This window comes from Saccostrea cucullata, unplaced genomic scaffold, assembly GCF_032062105.1.
Source record: "Saccostrea cucullata isolate Sc308-1 unplaced genomic scaffold, CSIRO_AGI_Scuc_v1 ctg1710, whole genome shotgun sequence".
Taxonomy (NCBI): Eukaryota; Metazoa; Mollusca; class Bivalvia; order Ostreida; family Ostreidae; genus Saccostrea; species Saccostrea cuccullata.
The window spans coordinates 54,161-77,607 of NW_026938687.1; the positions used below are offsets into that span (position 1 = coordinate 54,161).

Genomic DNA, 23,447 nt, shown 5'->3' on the forward strand with positions numbered 1-23,447 from the left:
GAAAATATAGGTCAAATCCAGCATCCGAAGCAAGTCTGGTAGTATCCATCCTTAGATGCATCATCCATGCAAGTTTGGTCCAAGTAGGTCTTATAGTTCCTTAGGAATGGACCTGCTTTAAAAACTTGAACCTGGTCACTCATCTTGAAAATGTAGGTCAGATCCAGCATCCGAAGCAAGTCTGGTAGTGTTCATCCTGAGATGCATTATCCATGCAAGTTTTGTATCAACATGTGAAGTTTGACAACACCATCTTGAATGGTATGTTTAAAACTGGGCTAAACACTAATTTAAGAAAAGTGAGGTCAAGGTCAAAGGAACGGTCGAGGTCAAAAAAATGTTGATGCAGTGGCATAGCTCTCATCAATATCTATCACCATATGAAGTTTGATGAAAATATCTTGGATAGTTTCTTTGAAACTTAGTTTTGAACAGAGCTATAAACACAAAGTGCGATGGAAGGACGGAAGATGGACATGACAAACACTATATGCCCCGGCCATATTCATGACAGGGCATAAAAACTTCATATAAAAGTTAAGACATATTTCTGACCTGATGAATCTGCAAAATATTATTCATCCGAATGCTCTGTGATAAATAAATCATGGTCTTTAAACGTTTATATAGTAACCTTTGTCACCTTCACTTTTCTTTTCTCATTTAAAGTACATGTATATATATATTAACAAATGCATATGATTTTAAAAGTTGTTCATTTTTAATTTTGAGACATTAAAAAAATCACAATTCACATCTAAAGATTGTACAAGACGAGCACTTTTCCCCAAGCAACAAAGAATCCCATAAGAAACAGAAAGTTGACATAAAAATCTAGAAAGTAACTTTTGTGTGCACTTTCTTAAAAGCTCTTGAGATTCTCCAGGAGTTAGGGTCCTCGTATTTGTTGTACAATGGCTCAATCTTCTGCTGTTTTTTCTGCTTGCTGAGTTTTGTTGGGTCACTGAAGCAGAAAAATTTGGGTGCAAACTCCACGAGCCACTTGGGATCAATGGCTGTCACCTCTCTCATGTATTCTTTTGGTGTCAGCACAAGTTCATGGTAAATAACCCTGTAAAATTTAAGTAATACATAAAGAGTTTATTTGATGTCAGCTCTGCACGATTAAGAATTCTACAAATTTTAAAACAGCTTTAAATAGGGGAGAAAACATGCCTTTCTCCATAGTTATTTCTTAATTCACTAACTCTTTGGGATTTCATATCCTCTCTATTAATTTTGATTTTGCAAATAACTTGTAACAAGAGGCCCATGGGCCACATCGCTCACCTGAGCATTGTGGCTAGGAAAAAGTAGAAATTGTTTTACTATTGAAAAGTTTAAATCCAAAAATTTGGCCCCGCCCTACCCCCGGGGGTCATGATTTAAACAAACTTGAATCTACACTACCTGAGGATGCATCCATATAAATATGAGTAATTATGGCTTTACTATTCTTAAGAAGATTCTTAAAGAATTTTCCTATATATTGCTATATAAAACTTTGGTCAGTCATTGTGGCCATGCCCTACCCCTGGGGGTCATGATTTGAACAAACTTAAATCTACACTACCTGGGGATATTTCCATATAAATATGAGCAATTATGGCTTTGCTGTTCTTGAGAAGATTTTTAAAGAATTCTATAATTATATTTCTATATAAAACTTTGGTCGGCCATTGTGGCCCCGCCCTACCTCCAGGGGTCATGATTTGAACAAATTTGAATCTACACTACCTGGGGATACTTCCATATAAATATGAGCAATTTTGGCTTCGCTGTTCTTGAGAAGATTTTTAAAGAATTCTATAATTATGTTTCTATATAAAACTTTGGTCGGCCATTGTGGCCCCGCCCTACCTCCAGGGGTCATGATTTGAACAAACTTTAATCTACACTACCTGGGGATGCTTCCATATAAATATGAGCAATTATGGCTCTGCTGTTCTTGAGAAGAAGATTTTTGAAGAATTTTCCTATTTATTTCTATATAAAACTTTGGTCGGCCATTGTGGCCCCGCCCTACCCCCAGGGGACATGATTTGAACAAACTTTAATCTACACTACCTGAGGATGTTTCCCCATAAGTTTCATCTTTCCTGGCACAGTGGTTCTTGAGAAGAAGATTTTTAAAACATACAACTAAATTTTCACTAATTCTCAATTATCTCCCCTTGAATGAGAGCTTGGCCCTTTATTTGAACAAACTTGAATTCCCTTCACCCAAGGATGTTTTGTGGCAAGTTTGGTTAAAATTGGCAAAGCGGTTCTTGAGAAGATATTGAAAATATGAAAAGTTTACAGACAGACGGAGAGACAGACAGACAGACGGTCGCCGGACAAAATGTGATCAGAAAAGCTCACTTGAGCCTTCGGCTCAGGTGAGCTAAAAATTAAAACAAATCAAAACTGTTACATGAAGTGGAATTGCACATGACAATATTTGAATGTTTCATTGTCTGTTAACAGGGGCACGTGAGGGGTATACTACACACATTACCTCTGTAGAACAACTTACCAGTCTGGTTGTCTGTTGTCAAGGGCACCTGAGGGGTACTACACACATTACCTCTGTAGAACAACTTAATTACCAGTCTGGCTGTCTGTTAAAGAGGGCACTAGAGGAGTCTACATACATTACCTCTGACTGTAGAACAACTTACCAGTCTGGTTGTCTGTTGTCAAGGGCACCTGAGGGGTACTACACACATTACCTCTGTAGAACAACTTAATTACCAGTCTGGCTGTCTGTTAAAGAGGGCACTAGAGGAGTCCACACACATTACCTCTGACTGTAGAACAACTTACCAGTCTGGTTGTCTGTTAAAGAGGGCACTAGAGGAGTCTACACACATTACCTCTGTAGGACAACTTACCAGTCTGGTTGTCTGTTGTCAGGGGCACCTGAGGGGTATTACACACATTACCTCTGTAGAACAACTTACCAGTCTGGTTGTCTGTTGACAGGGGCACCTGAGGGGTATTACACACATTACCTCTATAGAATAACTTACCAGTCAAGGGCTCGTAACATAAAGGCTACTTAAGTCTAGTACGGTGCTTAAGTAGGACTTAAGTACAGTCTTAGACTTAAGACTGTAAATAGAAGCGTGCTAAGATTTGGCAATCTTAGCAAAACTTAGGCTGCCAGTAGAGGTGACTTAGGCATATCTTAACTTTCTTGTACATATATTTAGAATTATTTAATATTGACTCTCGATGTTAAAACAATCTTCAATTCATATCATGCATTAAAGAAAATAATTATGATCTCTATTTGACGCTGATTTAAGAATGCTGAAAACTGATTCCAATATCAGTCCCAACTAAGCATAAATACAAAATTTAATTTAAGGGGTATGTCTGAAATTCGTGGGACATCGGTTATAGAAATAAACTGAACACAGTAATAAACCATGGATAAGTATGTTCACTTTGAAAATATGAGCTGAAATAATTTGTTAAAAACAGAAAAGAAAAAGGACAATGATAGTAAGAGTAATACTTAGGCTAGTATTATTAAAAAAGTATCTGTAAAGTATAGAATAATTGTAGAAGGCGACAAGTGCGGATTTAGACAGGGCTCACTACAGTTTGAGAGAGAGAAAGAAAGAGAGAGAATTGCTGATAAAAAGAGACATATGAAAAAATATCCCAATTTTTTTTTTGTATCCTTGATTAAATTGCAAATAAGTTTATCATAAAACTTTTGCAGTTTTTATGCCCCCGTAAACGAAGTTTCGGGGGCATATAGTTTTTGTTGTGTCCGTCTGTCTGTCTGTCTGTCTGTCTGTCTCTCTGTTTGTCCGCAAAAACTTTAACCTTGCCCATAACGTTTGATTTAGTGGAGCTATGACTTTCATATTTCATATGTGTATTCCTTGTGACAAGACCTTTCTTTGGGTACCAACAAATTTGACCTTTTGACCTTGACCTTGGAGTTTGACCCACTTTTACATGAAAATTTTAAAATTTTACTTTGGCCATATCTTTTGAACAGTAGACACCAGGACATTTATACTTCACATATGTAATGTTTGTTAAATGACTTTTCACTTGATACCAACAACCTTGACCCTTTGACCTTGACCTTGGAGATTTTTGTACCTATGAAAAAACTTTAACCTTGGCTATAACTTTTGAACAATAACTACTACGGCTTTCATACTTCACATATATAATCCTGATAAAAAGACCTTTCATTGCATACCAAGACCTTTGACCCTTTGACCTTGACCTTGGAGTTTGACCTACTTTAAAAATACAACATTGACCATATTTTTGAAGGGTTCGGGCTAGGGCATTCATACTTCACAAATTTAGACTTCCATATTTCATATGTGTATTCCCTGTGACAAGACCTTTCTTTGGGTACCAACAAATTTGACCTTTTGACCTTGACCTTGGAGTTTGACCCACTTTTACATGAAAATTTTAAAATTTTACTTTGGCCATATCTTTTGAACAGTAGATACCAGGACATTTATACTTCACATATGTAATGTTTGTTAAATGACCTTTCACTTGATACCAACAACCTTGACCCTTTGACCTTGACCTTGGAGATTTTCGTACCTATGAAAAAACTTTAACCTTGGCTATAATTTTTGAACAATAACTACTACGGCTTTCATACTTCACATATATAATTCTGATAAAAAAAACCTTTCATTGGATACCAAGAACTTTGACCCTTTGACCTTGACCTTGGAGTTTGACCTACTTTAAAAATACAACATTGACCATATTTTTGAAGGGTTCGGGCTAGGGCATTCATACTTCACAAATTTAATCCCTGTGACAAGACCTGTTTATTTGATATCAAGAACTTTGACCCTTTGACCTTGACCTTGGAGTTTGACTTACTTCTTACAAACTTTAACCTTGACCATAACTTTTGAACAGTAGGGGCTAGAGCTTTCATATTTCACATGTGTAATCCTTGTGACAAGACCTTTCATTGGATATCAAGAATCTTGACCCTTTGACCTTGACCTTAGAGTTTGACCTACCTTTTTCAAACTTTAACCTTGGTCATAACTTTTGAATGGTAAGGGCCAGCGCTTTCATACTTCTTATACGTAATCATTGAGACAAAGCCTTTCTTTAGAACCCAACAACCTTGACCCTTTCACCTTGAAATTTAGTTTGTCCTGTATTATAAAATGTTAACCTTGGTCATAACCCTGGAACAGGTGTAGCTAGCGTTTTATATTTCGCATTTCTTGTAAAAAGGCCTTAATTGGTACCAACATATTTGATCTGCATTTGAGAAAGCTTAACCTTCGCTATGTTGCCATACGGGGGCATCAGTGTTTTACAAACACATCTTGTTGCTTTAGACATGCGTGGCCTGATACATAGCGGGAATTCAACATGTATTGAACTTTTTAGAGTTTCAATTTTAAGTAGATAGACTGTCGATTATCTTTTCTTGTCTGACAGTAATAATAACAGGTGAACATTTGTCAAAACAAAAGATTTACAAAAGTTAAAATGAAAACATCTCAGGTGATAAAACAATTGTCATACATTTAGAATGAACCACAAATTGCCCCTTTCTGACCGTGCAGCAATTTGTTTCAAACATTCCGAACATAATAACATAATTTAATTTTAATACAAAATCTAATAATAATAATTTAAACCGATAGGCAACGACGTCAACTTTAATATGCATAGTTGCCAACTCACCCGATTTCGTCGGGTCACACCCGATTTTTCAACCCGTAACCCGATTATTTTTTATGACCCGGCGGGTCATGCTTATCACCCGATTTTTGCCGAACAACCCGAAAGTCTCCCGATTTCCAGATTTGGTTCGTATGTAATGGTTAGGGCCGTGGATATCGGCCTGGATAGCTCAATCGGTAGAGCACCTGACTAGTGATACAGGGGTCCCGGGTTCGATTCCCGGTCCAGCCATGCATTTTCTCCTTTCCTGTTACAGATTTGGTGCCATGCCATGCCCTGGAATTGACAGGTGAAAGACCTGCCAGGGATGAGCCTGGGTTGGGGTCTTTGGAGGGCCAAAGACCTTTAAGGAGGGAGGAATGTAATGGTTAGGGCCGTGGATATCGGCCTGGATAGCTCAGTTGGTAGAGCACCTGACTAGAGATGCAGGGGTCCCGGGTTCGATTCCCGGTCCAGCCATACATTTTCTCCTTTCCTGTTACACGTAAATTAGGTTGCACTTTTAACTTCCAGTTACAACCCAAACTTAGATCTACGTAAACAATGCCGATGGATTAATTATCAGTGCAGGTGTAAACAATTAACTGGGTGTTGTTTTGACAAATCAATTAAAATGGCTTCCGATAGAACTAGATTGTTATCAGGGCCAACAGGAACAAATTGAACCAAACACATGTCTCTGATTGAACCAAGAAAAAGAGAAACGATATTTATGTACATATCAAGGAATCTTGGAACAAAAACCTTCCTTCTAGATAACATAAAGTGATCAAAGACAGTTTAGGCCTAACTTCACATTTAAAACATATTGCAGTAGTTAATTAATTAAGAGAGAGGAAAAATAACTTCAAAACTGAAACTGGTATACTTTCAAATTTAGCAGAAACTGAAAAAGCTTTTTTTTAAAAAAAATAAAAATGCACACTTACTTCAGGTCAATACTGAAATTTGAAACCTTCAATTCTCATTTTTAACATGTAGGACTAAATTAAAACAAATTATGTATGAATTTTTTGTCATAGTAAATTAAATCCTATTTCAATAGAAGAATTCTCAATACACAAATAGTTTGTATATATATCATGTAAATGTATAAAATTTAATCATGGTAAATATGTCGTGAATGTCGTTACGCATTATGACCAGATTTTTTACTTTTCAAATCTGGTCATGACCAGATTTTTACATGCTGGAGGTTGGCAAGTATGTTAATATGTAATTAAATAAAACCCTAACTGAATCATTTTTAGCAATATATCTATATTATAAAATCAACAAGAGGCCCATGGGCCACATCGCTCACCTGAGAAGCTTTGACCATTCTGTTCTTTACCAGATTTCACCTTTGTTATACATAATGCATCCCCACATTACCCCACTGATCATAATTTAGACATTTTGAAATCTACACTACCCCATGATCCTTCCATTGGCACATATGTTTCAGCTTTTTTGGCCCAGTGGTTCCTGAGAAGAAGATTTTCAAAGATTTTTCCTATATATTTCTATGTAAAACTTTAATTCCCTATAATGGCCCCGCCCTTCCCCTGGGGGTCATGATTCCTACAATTTAGAATTTACACTACCCCAGAATGCTTCCACATAAGTTTCAGCTTTTCTGGCCCAGTGGTTCTTGAGAAGAAGATTTTCAAAGATTTTTCCTATATATTTCTATATAAAACTTTGATTCCCCATTGTGGCCCCACCCTTCCCCCAGGTATCATTATTTGAACAATTTAAAATCTACACTATATCAGGATGCTTCCACATAAGTTTCAGCTTTTCTGGCCCAGTGGTTCTTGAGAAGAAGATTTTCAAAGATTTTTCCTATATATTTCTATGAAAAACTTTGATACCCCATTGTGCCCGCCCCCCCCCCCCCCCTTCCCCTGGGGGTCATGATTTGAACAATTTGGAATCTACACTATACCAGGATGCTTCCACATAAGTTTCACCTTTTCTGGCCCAGTGGTTCTTGAGAAGAAGATTTTCAAAGATTTTTCCTATATATTTCTATGTAAAACTTTGATTCCCCATTGTGGCCCCGCCCTTCCCCCGGGGGTCATGATTTGAACAATTTAGAATCTACACTATACCAGGATGCTTCCATATAAGTTTCAGCTTTTCTGGCCCAGTGGTTCTTGAGAAGAAGATTTTCAAAGATTTTTCCTATATATTTCTATATAAAACTTTGATACCCCATTGTGGCCCCACCCTTCTCCCAGGTGTCATTATTTGAACAATTTAGAATCTACACTATATCAGGATGCTTCCACATAAGTTTCAGCTTTTCTGGCCCAGTGGTTCTTGAGAAGAAGATTTTGAAAGATTTTTCCTACATATTTCTATGTAAAACTTTGATTCCCCATTGTAAATGCCCTTTGTCATGATTTGAACAATAGAATCTACACTATACCAGGATGCTTCCACATAAGTTTATTTTCTGGCCCAGTGGTTCTTAGAAGAAGATTTTCAAAGATTTTTCCTATATATTTCTATATAAAACTTTGATTCCCCATTTGGCCCCACCCTTCCCCCAGGTGTCATTATTTGAACAATTTAAAATACACTATACAAATGCTTCCATTTTCAGCTTTTCTATCTGGCCCAGTGGTTCTTGAGAAGAAGATTTTCAAAGATTTTTCCTATATATTTCTATGTAAAACTTTGATTCCCCATTGTGGCCCCGCCCTTCCCCCGGGGGTCATGATTTGAACAAAATCTAAATTATGATGCTTCCACATAATTTTTTTCTGGCCCAGTGGTTCTTGAGAAGAAGATTTTCAAAGATTTTCCTATATATTTCTATATAAAACTTTGATTCCCAATTACGCCCTTCCCCCGGGGGTCATGATTTGAACAATTTATATATACCATATATATCCACAAAGTTTCATTTACTGGCCCAGTGGTTCTTGAGAAGAAGATTTTTTAATGACCCCACCCTATTTTTGTCTTTTCTTGATTATCTCCCCTTGCGAGGGGATATGTCCCTTCATTTTAACAATTTAAATTCCCCTTTACCCAAGGATGCTTTGTACATGTTTGTCAAAAGGCCCAGCGGTTCTTGAGAAGAAGTCGAAAATGTGAAAAGTTTACAGACGGACAGACAGATAGGCAGACAGACAGACGGACGCCGGATAAAATGTGATCAGAAAAGCTCACTTGAGCCTTCGGCTCAGGTGAGCTAAAAACCATAGGTTAACTCATATGAAATATTTTTAACATAAGTTTGACTAAGCTAGGACCTAGCTTAGTTCGCTGTATAATATGGTATAAGACATACTTAAGAAGTACTTAATAGACAGGTCCTAAGATTGTGCCTAATATAAAGCATACTTACGACCCTACTTAGGTCAAAAACTTAGCAAGTTTTATGTTACAAGCCCCTGGTTATCTGTTGTCAGGGGCACCTGACGGGTACTACACACATTACCTCTGTAGAACAACTTACCAGTCTGGTTGCCTGTTAAAGAGGGCACTAGAGGGGTGTATGTAGACCAACTGACTGTCTACCAGGGTACGATATCCCTCCTGGGGATCTTTCTTCCCTGCGTTACGGAAAAATCCGCTGCAGATGGCCTTCTGAACCCGAGCCGTATTGTTACCACAACTGAACACGTCTAACTTATGTCTGTAAAATAAAGCAGAATAAAATAAAGTAAAACGTAATCAAATGTTAAATGTGACATTAATCTAACGGTACAAATTAACGATAATTTAACAGGGACATGAACTTGGTGTATTTTTGAAACATATCTTTTGTACTAGAATATCAATAAACAAGGTAAAAAATTAGGCAAAAAAGAGCCTTTCCACCTACTCAAAGCACCAATGATTAGTCTGTTATTAAATTAATGTACATGTAATATTATACATAGATCTACATGAATCATCTAAAAATTTACAATCACACTCTGCCTGAAGAAAAATGTGTATAATATAAAGAGAACATGCCTCATTTCAATTAAAACTTAGAAACTTCAAAATTCAATTTAATTTCACAAATTGAAAATAATATCTTCAGCCTGAATATTCATGTACTCTTATATTAAACTACAATATTAGACCTCTGGCAGTTTTCTTGACTTTCTCTTTCTCATGTGTATTTCTTGCCCTTCATTCTGTGTTCCAATAAATTTATTCATTTTCTATCTAATTTTAAGGCAAAGTGATCAATAAACAGTGAAATAATTCCCATTGTCTTCAGATCCCATTGGATAGCAAGCAGAGTACTATAAATCACCTAATTTTTGCGACATCTTATTTTCGCGATATTGTCATTTATTCTTTATTAACGAGGCATAATATTCATGAATTGTTGTTACTTCTACTTCTCAATAATATCTTAAGGTATACTATTATGTGCAAGAATAAAATTTTTGCGAGATCATTGTCACGCGTAATTCTGCGAAAATAAAGTTCTTGCGAATAAAAAGTGATTTACAGTATTTAAAATGTAACCTACCTGTCCATGATGTCCAGCATCTGTTTGCGGACGTCCTGGGCTCTCTTAAGGATGCGGATCTGTACAAAGTTTTCGTAGCACCACGAGCTGGAGAACTTGTTGTTCTTCCACGAGTTGTACACCGCCAGTAGAGTCAGGTGGTCCCCCTTGGGCTGGTGGAACTTGGCTTTCTTCTGGTCCGCCAAGTCCTGCTTGTCCTGAAAACACATTAACAAGTAAGAATATATATTTAACATTCTTTACAAAAGAAAATGTATTTAAAACTTGACACATGTTCTTATCTTCTGAATTTTAGACACCATATTTTATATTAGGCAATACGTCATTCTTAAGAGTATATATTTTCACTATGAACAAGTGTACAAGCTATAGTCACATCAGAGGTACATAAAATTTTCTACCATTCTCACCTTACATGAGGCATACATATTGATAAGTAGCAGAATATTCCATAGTCAAATTTAGCATAAGAACATAATCTACCTTTGGTCTATAGAAGACATTCTGGATGGACAACATGGAGAAAACAGTCAGAATTTCATCACTACAGGCAAGGTGGACCGACATAATTAACATCTTGGACAACATGGGCTCCAGAGGAAACTCCGCCATCTAGGAACATTAGAAGAAATCCTTAATAAATATCATACATATAGCTAAATAGACAACATGGGCTCCAGAGGAAACTCCACCATCTAGGAACATTAGAAGAAATCCTTAATAAATATCATACATACAGCTAAAAAGACAACATGGGCTCCAGAGGAAACTCCGCCATCTAGGAACATACGAAGAAATCCTTAATAAATATCATACATACAGCTAAAAAGACAACATGGGCTCCAGAGGAAACTCCACCATCTAGGAACATTAGAAGAAATCCTTAATAAATATCATACATATAGCTAAATAGACAACATGGGCTCCAGAGGAAACTCCACCATCTAGGAACATACGAAGAAATCCTTAATAAATATCATACATACAGCTAACAAGACAACATGGGCTCCAGAGGAAACTCCGCCATTCCAACAAAAAATTGTTTCCCAGTGCATGTTGGATAAGGCAGATTTCATTGTGATGATAAACATCCATGTACTTTCATTAATTTTATACTTTGTGATATTACAAAATTTATAGAATTCCACTTGATCCTAGAATTTGTTGCAAAAGGTGCTTTGAGCACTAAAATGAAACATGAATAATTTCACTTTGAATTTTTTACTACTGTGGAATCATCTCCTGTATAAAGATGTTGTGCACAAAATCATTTCCCCCAGGAACCAACAATATTTTGCTTTCCCATAAACATTGACCCCCCTACCAATTAAAGCAATTCCACATTATTCACCCTTCCCCCTCTGTACACGTACCCTTCTTCCGAGCCTTGTCAGTAGACCCTCGTCGTCCAGAGCGCTGAGGGCATGAAGCTGCTCCATGGCCGATATCAGGGTCTGCATGGGAGGGGCGTCCATGAAATCAAACGACAGCAGGTCGTTGATCCCCATGGCTTTAAGAGACAGGACCGTACTGGCTAAGTTTGTTCTCTGGATCTCCGGAACGTTTGTCGGTAACATCTCATCTCTGTAGGCACACTCGGTGTACAATCGATAACACTTCCCCGGCCCCGTTCGTCCTGCTCGACCGGCTGTCTGCTTGGCTTGAGCCTATAACTTTACATATTTAGATATTAAATGATGTTTATTCATGAGGGTAGAGTCAATAAATTTATAAATTTAGAAATTATATGATGTTTACTTATGAGAGTACATCTAGAATTCTACTGATACATGTAAATACTCGCTATTATAATTCAATAATGGCTTTATATACTGTAAACCAACTATCATTTGTGTGTGAGAAATATCTGCATGTTCCTCCATCTACTTTAACTTGGAAATATCAATCACCGCTAAAAAATTATTTTTTTTTGCATAGCTTTTGTAGAGAAATATTTCCTCCCTCGTGAAAATTAACTGTCACAGATTGATTTCATACTGATGAAACAAGTAAAAAAGATGACGCAAATAATGGTTGGTTTACAGTATTGGCCATTACAATTCTACGTCTTTGAAAGTGTACCAAATCAGTTGAATATACAAAAACTTCAGAAAAAAAGATTTCCTTTTAAGATCTTGTCTTTTTTTTCAAGAGAGTGTTTGATAAAAGCATCTTGCTATACCTGTCTTGCTACATGTATACCTGTGAAATAGGTGTGACGATAAGCTGGTCCATGCCTGTCTTAGAGTTGTAGACTTTCTGTTTGACAAAACCTGGATCCACCATCAATAGTCAGGGAAGTCTCAGCAATGTTAGTAGCTATGACAACCTGATTAAAACAAAATCCAAATTTAAAATTGATCTACCAGTAACTCGGGAATAGCATTTTGCTTGCCACTCTTTTGTTTAATTATCTGCTGAGAAATGTCAGGCCACTTTAAACCACACAGTTGGTTCACATTGACAAGAATATGATGTACATCGTCAAAGTTACATATACTATTTATTATCAATTTCTATAAAAAAAAAACAAACTAATTTGGTTTCAAGTGACCCTTTAAACTGATTTCCCCCTTTTACCTTTCTAGATCCCGGGGTAGTGGGTTCAAATATCCTGGTCTGCATTTCACTGGGGAGGGCACTGTATACGGGGAGGATAATGAGTTCTGGGACCTCAGGGCCGAGGGCACTGTACACGGGGAGGATAATGAGTTCTGGGACCTCAGGGCCGAGGGCACTGTACACGGGGAGGATAATGAGTTCTGGGACCTCAGGGCCGAGGGCCTTCATCCGCTCGTACAGGGTCTCACAGGCCGTGTCAATCTCCTCCTGACCCGTCAAAAACAGCAGGATATCTCCTGTAAACAGATATCAAGTCATTACAACAGCAGGATATCTCCTATAAACCAGATACCAAGTCATTAAAACAGCAGGATATCTCCTATAAACCAGATATCAAGTCATTACAACAGCAGGATATTTCCAATAAACCAGATACCAAGTCATTAAAACAGCAGGATATCTCCTATAAACCAGATATCAAGTCATTAAAACAGCAGGATATCTCCTATAAACCAGATATCAAGTCATTACAACAGCAGGATATCTCCTATAAACCAGGGGCCCGTTTTGCAAAAAAACTTACTAATAAGACCTAAAACTTAAGATTATTGTAAAATTTTGCAGAATTAATAATTTTCTTTGAAATTGTTTGTGTACAAATATCTTACCACATTCCTTTTGAAAAGTTTAAAATAATTTTAAATATAATGTTAATTAAAAAGTTATATGAAGAATTAAATTTGGTCTTAAGTCGTAAGTCCTTTTGTAAAATGGGCCCCAGATACCAAGTCTTTAAAACAGCAGGATATCTTCTACAAACAGATATCAAGTCATAAATAAACAACAGGATATTCCCTTAATAATATTCATTTGTAAAGATACAAGTTAAATAACCAGATATTTATGCCCGAATATAATTATTCAAATTACTATGCAAGAAAAAATTATTACCACAAGTTTTTCTTATGTTCTTATGCATTTATTTACACACCAAGGTATCCAGGCTCCGGGGCCATAAAACTTAGATGAGCTCTTTTGTTCTCAGTCTCACTTTTAATAAAGGAATTCTTGGCGGATAAGTAAGAATATCAAAAATGAGCTTGTAAAATTTTTATGGCCCAGTAGCCAGATATTAACTACAGGTAACTTACCTGGTGAATCCATCAGGTGGATCTGCATCACTGATATCACAGAGGTGTCCAGGTATTAACAACAGGTAACTTACCTGGCACTTCCAACAGGTGGATCTGCATCACTGATATCATGGAGGTGTCCAGGTATTAACTACAGGCTACTTACCTGGGGGTTCCAACAGGTGGATCTGCATCACTGATATCATGGAGGTGTCCAGGTATTAACTACAGGCTACTTACCTGGTGGTTCCAACAGGTGGATCTGCATCACTGATATCATGGAGGTGTCCAGGTATTAACTACAGGTAACTTACCTGGTGGTTCCAACAGGTGGATCTGCATCACTGATATCATGGAGGCGTCCAGGTATTAACTACAGGTAACTTACCTGGCAGTTCCAACAGGTGTATCTGCATCACTGATATCATGGAGGTGTCCAGGTATTAACTACAGGCTACTTACCTGGCGGTTCCAACAGGTGTACCTGCATCACTGATATCATGGAGGTGTCCAGGTATTAACTACAGGCTACTTACCTGGCGGTTCCAATAGGTGGATCTGCATCACTGATATCATGGAGGTGTCCAGATATTAACTACAGGCTACTTACCTGGTGGTTCCAACAGGTGGATCTGCATCACTGATATCATGGAGGTATCCAGGTATTAACTACAGGCTACTTACCTGGCGGTTCCAACAGGTGGATCTGCATCTCTGTTATCACAGAGGTGTCCAGATATTAACTACAGGTAACTTGCCTGGTGGTTCCAACAGGTGGATCTGCATCACTGATATCATGGAGGTGTCCAGGTATTAACTACAGGTAACTTACCTGGCGGTTCCATCAGGTGGATCTGCATCACCATTATCATGGAGGTGTCCAGGTATTAACTACAGGTAACTTACCTGGTGGTTCCATCAGGTGTATCTGCATTACTGATATCATGGAGGTGTCCAGATATTAACTACAGGCTACTTACCTGGGGGTTCCAACAGGTGGATCTGCATCACTGATATCATGGAGGTGTCCAGGTATTAACTACAGGCTACTTACCTGGCGGTTCCAACAGGTGGATCTGCATCACCATTATTAACTACAGGCTACTTACCTGGCGGTTCCAACAGGTGGATCTGCATCACCATTATCATGGAGGTGTCCAGGTATTAACTACAGGTAACTTACCTGGTGGTTCCAACAGGTGGATCTGCATCACTGATATCACAGAGGTGTCCAGGTATTAATTACAGGTAACTTACCTGGCACTTCCAACAGGTGGATCTGCATCACTGATATCATGGATGCGTCCAGGTATTAATTACAGGTAACTTACCTGGCACTTCCAACAGGTGGATCTGCATCACCGTTATCATGGAGGTGTCCAGGTATTAACTACAGGTAACTTACCTGGGGGTTCCATCAGGTGGATCTGCATCACTGTAATCATGGAGGTGTCCAGGTATTAACTACAGGTAACTTACCTGGTGGTTCCATCAGGTGGATCTGCATCACTGATATCATGGAGGTGTCTAGATATTAACTACCGGTAACTGACCTGGTGAATCCATCAGGTGGATCTGCATCACTGTTATCACAGAGATGTCCAGGTATTAACTACAGGTAACTTACCTGGCACTTCCAACAGGTGGATCTGCATCTCTGTTATCACAGAGGTGTCCAGATATTAACTACAGGTAACTTACCTGGTGAATCCTCAGGTGGATCTGCATCACTGATATCACGAAGGTGTCCAGATATTAACTACAGGTAACTTACCTGGTGAATCCATCAGGTGGATCTGCATCACTGTTATCGCAGAGGTGTCCAGATATTAACTACAGGTAACTTACCTGGTGGTTCCAACAGGTGGATCTGCATCACTGATATCATGGAGGCGTCCAGGTATTAACTACAGGTAACTTACCTGGCGGTTCCAACAGGTGGATCTACATCACTGATATCATGGAGGTGTCCAGGTATTAATTACAGGTAACTTACCTGGCACTTCCAACAGGTGGATCTGCATCACTGATATCACGGAGGTTTCCAGGTATTAACTACAGGCTACTTACCTCGTGGTTCCAACAGGTGGATCTGCATCACTGATATCATGGAGGCATCCAGGTATTAACTACAGGTAACTTACCTGGCACTTCCAGCATGTGGATCTGCATCACCATTATCATGGAGGTGTCCAGGTATTAACTACAGGTAACTTACCTGGTGGTTCCAACAGGTGGATCTGCATCACTGATATCACGGGGTGTCCAGGTACTAATTACAGGTAACTTACCTGGCACTTCCAACAGGTGGATCTGCATCACTGATATCACGGAGGTTTCCAGGTATGAACTACAGGTAATTACCTGGTGGTTCCAACAGATGGATCTGCATCACTGATATCATGTAGGCATCCAGGTATTAACTACAGGTAACTTACCTGGTGGTTCCATCAGATGGATCTGCATCACTGTTATCATGGAGGCATCTAGATAGTTGGACTCCGTCTCTTTCGTGTACAGAACTTCCACAGGGTAGGTCCTTCCAGGGATCGTGAAAATAGGCTACAAAATTTACAGGGATCATCTCAAACTTTAAATCTGAGCTATCTTTAAAAAAGAAATTTATCCAAGACCTCAAAGAACAAGTTTTAAAGTAGTCAAATACATAAAAGTTAATCTGTTCATGTTCTTTTAAAAAACATATCATACAGAGCTTTGCTGTTTTCAAAGACAAATGCTAATTAATTGGCAAAGTTGAACTACCAGTATTTGCTTAAGTATGAAATATTTTAGAATTGAATTCAATGAAAAATAATAACAATGTACTGTTATGAATTAATTTACCGCTTCAAAGAAGTACTGTGAGAATTTGACGGCATCCAGAGTGGCTGAGGTGACAATGAGCTTCAGTTCTGGTCTCTTCTGTACCGCCTAAAGTCAGAGAGACAAAAATATCGTCAAAATCATCATCAAGAATTACAGTATACAGGGTTAAAATTTTTGCCCCCTTATTTTTGTCTTTTACATTAAAAAATTTGCAAACAATTTTGTCCAATATTAAGAGAGTTGTGTTAAGGAGATAATGTTGTTTTCTTTTTAACCTCATCACATTTTAAATTCCCTCTCTGGTGATGATGGCAAAAATTTCCCTGTATACCGTGAATCTAAATGTAAATATTTTCTATCAAACTAATCAATGCCAATCAAATTGCTTTTCTTTAAAACTTTTCTAAGGAACTAAAATGCATTAATATATTATTCGAATATTTCCATTTCTAATAATTTTTTTCTCTATGATAACCCTTTGAAAGTAAGCTGAGTTGATTTCCTGATAATTCTGCAGGAAAGTAAATTAAGCAGGTAGATAGGTCAGGAGCTATGGAGGCCTAGCATGCATGCAAATCTCGTGCGCATCTGTCTCTGAGTCTGACGCTTGGGAGGCTAAATATGCATGAAAATTTCGTGTGGCTGCCGTTGTGTTCTGCAAGGCCTATTAAAATTGGGACGGGAATCCTCATGTAATTTAAATCTATGTCTGCATTTTTAAAGTCTAAATCTACCACTGGGTGAAAAAAGCGGTTTCTCATCATGGGAAACTTTATGGAAACCACATGGAAACCTCAAGTTTACATCATGTTTCCCAGTGGTTTCCGTAGCGGATGCTAGGTTATTCCGCCAAGTTTCCGTGACATGGAAACCCCCTACGCTCCGATTCCATAAGGTATCCCGAACCACGGAAACCTCTGTAAACCTGAAGTTTCCCGAACATCCATGTAGTTTCCCATAATGGGAAACCTGAAGATTCCACTGGTTTCCAGAATCAGGAAACTTGATGGAATCGGAGCGTAGGGGGTTTCCGTGGAATGGAAACTTGGTGGAATCTTTAGGTTTCCTTTTACGGGAAACTACATGGAAGCTCGGGAAACCTCACAATTCCTAAAGTTTCCTTGACTCAGGAAACCATATGGAATCGGAGCGTAGTAGTTTCCGTGGAATGGAAACTTGATGGAATCTTTAGGTTTCCTTATACGGGAAACTACATGGAAGCTCGGGAAACCTCACGATTCCTAAAGTTTCCTTGACTCAGGAAACCATATGGAATATGAGCGTAGTGGTTTCCGTGGAATGGAAACTTGATGGAATCTTAAGGTTTTCTTTTATGGGAAACTACATGGAAGCTCGTGAAACCTTATGATTCCTGAAGTTTCCTTGACTCAGGAAACTATATGGAACTTGTGTAGCACTTTCTGTGTGGCGGAAACTTGCTTGAATTATCTGGAGTCCCATTCCTGGTGGAAATTACTGGGAAACTTCAAGATTCCCTAACTTTTCTAAAGGAAGCAATGTGAAATAATGCGTATTCTTTTAAAAATCTATCAAAAAAATTTATTACATGTAAAAGAAAAAGCATTACCATTTTACATGTTTAATAATTCATTTGATGTACAAAAACTGTAACTGAATTTTTCAATGATATCAAAATATTAAATAAATTCATATATCTTAGATATAAACAATGGAACAGTCTTTCACATTTAAGTCCATTCATAAGGGTCATTAAGTACTTCTTTCAACATCAGTTTCCTGGTTTTCTTCACATCACCTATGATCTGCAATATTCATACAAAATTATTATATGATGTCAGAATTATAATGCTTGAATATAACTTAGAAATCTGAAAGATCAGTCAATGTCCTTTAATATACCAATATCAATAATTACTTTCCATGACCATGATACATATGATTTCAGCATTTAATGTATCTCTTTAATATTTAATGCTTTATAAGTGAAAAAAAATAACATAATATAAATAATGTTTTCAGCCTTATTATGTCATTGAGAATATATTACTACATGTATCTCATACTAAGAACCCTGCTTTAAGTTTGATTAGTTTGAGAGAAAACATACCCTTTATGATAACAAAAATATTAGGGAGAGATTTTTTTTTTTATTTTGATATTCGACCTAGAAATTGGTTGAAGATCATTGCAGACCCTCCACCCCATTGCACAAAAGCTAGATTTCACCAGGGGAGAAATATACTCTGGACTACGATTTTAAATAAAGATATACTGTAGATTTTGATACTGACCTTTGACCTAGAAAATTAGTCCAAGGTCACTCTTCATCCTCTATCCACAGGCTCTCTGTAGTTTAAGTTTGAGAGAGAAATATGCACAGAACAAGTGATTTCAGATGGAGTGATGGGTAGACACTGTCTTAGGGCATCCACAGAACAGGACCTAAAAATAATGCAATATATATGTATTACAGTATATATACACATGTACTTGTATGTGTGACAGGACTTGGTTTTACCCTCAAATTAGGGTACCACTCACAGCACCAATGTAACCGGAATTCGCTACATGGTATCAATGCAATTTTGGAAATTCCATGATACCAGTGTAGCGAAAATGATCCTATGAAAATACCTCTTTAATAACACACACTTTCTTTATCAATAATAGTACTTCGTGTTTTATTCCAATTTCTTACTAACCAATAAACCTCTTGATTTTCAAATTGTCACAAAAGAGACTTACTAACCCAAAAATTTTAATAACAAGAGTTTGCAAATTAACAAATATTTATTATAGCCACAAATGTATTTTATTAACAGCACAAAAATATTTACATTATATATTTACAACGAAAAACTGATGTACTAACGACCTTTCACTCACGAGCCTCAACAAGAGGCCCAGGGGCCACAGCGCTCACCTGAGCACATCGGGCTTGAATTTATCCCCCCCCCCCTCCAGGCGTTCATCATTTGAACAAATTAAAATCTACACTACCTGAGGATGATTCCATATAAAAACATGTATCACTAATCATAGCTTTGAAGAACTTGAAAAGAAGATTTGAAAAGGTTTCCCTATATATCCCTATGTAAAACTTGGGTCGGCCATTTTGGCCCCACCCTAGCCCCAGGGGGTCATGATTTGAACAAACTTGAATCTACACTACCTGAGGATGATTCCACATGAGTTTCATCTTTCCTGGCCCAGTGGTTCTGGAGAAGAAGATTTTTAAAGATTTTTCCTATATATTCCTATGTAAAACTTGGGTCGGCCATTTTGGCCCCACCCTTGCCCCGGGGGTCATGATTTGAACAAACTTGAATCTACACTACCTGAGGATGATTCCACATGAGTTTCATCTTTCCTGGCCCAGTGGTTCTCGAGAAGAAGATTTTTAAAGATTTTTCGTATATATTCCTATGTAAAACAAGGGTCGGCCATTTTGGCCCCACCCTTGCCCCGGGGATCATGATTTGAACAAACTTGAATCTACACTACCTGAGGATGATTCCACATGAGTTTCATCTTTCCTGGCCTAGTGGTTCTGGAGAAGAAGATTTTTAAAGATTTTTCCTATATATTCCTATGTAAAACTTGGGTCGGAAATTTTGGCCCCACCCTTGCCCCGGGGGTCATGATTTGAACAAACTTGAATCTACACTACCGGAGGATGATTCCACATGAGTTTCATCTTTCCTGGCCTAGTGGTTCTGGAGAAGAAGATTTTTAAAGATTTTTCCTATATATATTCCTATGTAAAACTTGGGTCGGCCATTTTGGCCCCACCCTTGCCCCGGGGGTCATGATATGAACAAACTTGAATCTACACTACCTGAGGATGATTCATGAGTTTCATCTTTCCTGGCCCAGTGGTTCTGGAGAAGAAGAATTTTAAAGATTTTTCCTATATATTCCTATGTAAAACAAGGGTCGGCCATTTTGGCCCCACCCTTGCTCCGGGGGTCATGATTTGAACAAACTTGAATCCACACTACCTGAGGCTGATTCCACACGAGTTTCATCTTTCCTGGCCCAGTGGTACTGGAGAAGAAGATTTTTAAAGATTTTTCCTATATATTCCTATGTAAAACTTGGGTCGGCCATTTTGGCCCCACCCTTGCCCCGGGGGTCATGATTTGAACAAACTTGAATCCACACTACCTGAGGATGATTCCACATGAGTTTCATCTTTCCTGTCCCAGTGGTACTGGAGAAGAAGATTTTTAAAGATTTTTCCTATATATTCCTATGTAAAACTTGGGTCGGCCATTTTGGCCCCACCCTTGCCCCGGGGGTCATGATTTGAACAAACTTGAACCTAAACTACCTGAAGATGCTTCCACATGAGTTTCATCTTTCCTGGCCCAGCGGTTCTGGAGAAGAAGATTTTTTAAAAATGCCATTAATTTTTCACAAATTCATAATTATCTCCCCTTGGAAGTGGGCGTGGCCCTTCATTTGAACAAACTTGATTCCCCTTTACCCAAGGATACTTTGTACCAAGTTTGGTTGAAATTGGCCCAGTGGTTCTTGAGAAGAAGATGAAAATGTGAAAAGTTTACGACGACAACGACAACGACAACAACAACGACAACGACAACGACGACAGACAACGGACAAATTTTGATCAGAAAAGCTCACTTGAGCCTTCGGCTCAGGTGAGCTAATAAAAATAAGTGCCTACCTAACAAATGTACAATGTCCAGAGCCCGTCCTACCCAATGCTAAGTCCAAGGGAAAATGACCCATCCCTGCACAATAAATTTACTATGCCTAACCTAACCGGTTTGCCAAAAATAGAAATTAGGAACTAGAAAATTGACGTAAAAATAAGGAAAACAAAATGGATAATGATGAACGAATGAACGAGATAATCATACTGAACGAAACAGAGACAGAGACCGGGATCAACCCAATTACCCATCTTATCAAAAAGTGAGCTGGCACGAACCTTTGAGAAGGTTCCAAGCCAACTGATCTAATCGTGAAATGCTGGACTTTAAATACACCGCGGTCCAAAGGCGTGTCTCTCTTAACCAATCAAAATCTATGTCCTATGTATAACCCAGACAAGGGCGATACCCAAATCACTGTATAAAGCTAGAAAGTTTCCGAATGTAAAACAAACGATCGTAACCAATAAGAATTATCGTTATTTACTAACTATGTACAATCCAATCCTACCACATATGTTAATGATTTATCATCGCTGCATTGGACACATATGATTTTATCATGGTTTAAGTATACATGTATCTTATGAGTAATTTTATACCGGTATTGCATGTACGCTCAGTTTATTTAAGAAATAAATAACAAGTTTATAAACTTCAATGGGAGAGATACCACAAATGTATTTATAAACAAGTAATTTAATTTTTTTTTTACATATATTGACCAACAATATTTACATCCATTCATCATGTTCATCATGTTCATGAATTGGCTGATCAAAATTCATGGCTGATCAAAATTCAGTCAGTTTTAGATCTATATGATATACCATAAAGGACTTTCACATTTACAAAAGTTATTCCCCTTCGCAGGGTCGATCTGTGGTCAACCGGCTTAAGACGCTGTTTTCCCTCTTTAACCGTATCAACTTAGGACAATATCTTAGAAATAAAATCTGTATGAACATATTCATTATGATTTTCATGTTGCCCCCATACTCTGGCAATACAGATACAGATCCTAATTGTCAAATATTTTTGAAGATTGAAAATATTAACAAGTAACTTACAAAGGACAAAGTGGGAAAAATGAGCGATACGCCGACAATTGGAGAAAACTCTTAGGAATGAGAAATTCGTCTATTGGTGATGACAATTCCTGTTTTAATGTCACTGAAAAATTAAGAGACATTAAAAATTTAAGCCCTATTGTCATACACGCATGCTGTTTTTTCATCCATATAACCTTGTAGTATCATAAAATTTACCAAAATTTAATACTTCAAATAATTTCATTATATCTATAAAATAAAGGAAACTCTAAAAACTTAATGACTTGCAGAAATTATTCCTTGAAGAGAAAAAACTCTATCATATTTCATATAAATATGTGCATGCATAATGAGCCTTTTTTATTCATTTAGAACATATGGTATGTGCCTCATTTCCCCAAGAAATTTTCAAAGACAATGGACTATCTGTAAGCAGAAATCATTGCTAAAAATAATTTGATCTATTAAAAATAATCTAACTGACTGTGAAATAACATTTTTCATGATCTTAATCTATGGGCAGATCACTCTAACTTCATAAAACTACCTGAGATTAAAGTAGAACTAGTAGTGTGCAGTTTTTATAGCTTCCTTTAAGTAATCAAAATACTGACCAGCAAGAAATCAGTTAATAAGCATTTCCTTTTTTTCATTCAAATTTTTGGAGAGATCTCAGAGTTTTTTCCTGTTCAATTCAGGTTCAAGACGACAAAGTTTTAATGAAGTGTATGTATTAGAGAACTGATTGTGTCAATCATAGCAATACACACATAACATGGAGGGGGCAAATTGTTTCAGCCCTAGCTTTTACATAAAACTTCTTGTAGCTCACAGCTGATATACCACAGTTCAGTATTTAAATAAAATTTAGAATCTTTTTTTTTTTCAGGCAATTGTTATATACATACTAATCATGAATGAATTACCACTTACCAAATGACCACATCCTGAATCATCATACATTTTCTATGATTTTATCTCACTGGTTTTCTTTTAAAGTCAGTTTTCTTCTCTCTGAAATGATAAATTATGTCCAGGTACTATTGCATTC

At 37.5% G+C, this 23,447-nt stretch overlaps 1 long non-coding RNA gene and 1 pseudogene across 3 annotated transcripts; both read right to left on the bottom strand.

The window, feature by feature from the left end:
• Nucleotides 1-756: 756 nt before the first annotated feature.
• Nucleotides 757-23,447, bottom strand: part of LOC134250929 (ATP-dependent RNA helicase DHX8-like) — a 28,658-nt pseudogene continuing 5,967 nt past the window's right edge.
• On the bottom strand, nt 18,369-23,398 carry LOC134250931 (uncharacterized). 3 transcript variants are annotated; one of them, XR_009988630.1, is made up of 4 exons: nt 23,330-23,398; nt 22,415-22,517; nt 18,957-19,107; nt 18,369-18,467 (listed from the first exon to the last, which is right to left on the bottom strand). It is a non-coding gene; the product is annotated as an uncharacterized LOC134250931 (long non-coding RNA). The 3 variants fall into 3 exon arrangements; XR_009988631.1 differs by lacking the exon at nt 22,415-22,517; XR_009988632.1 differs by lacking the exons at nt 22,415-22,517; nt 23,330-23,398 and adding an exon at nt 21,356-21,425.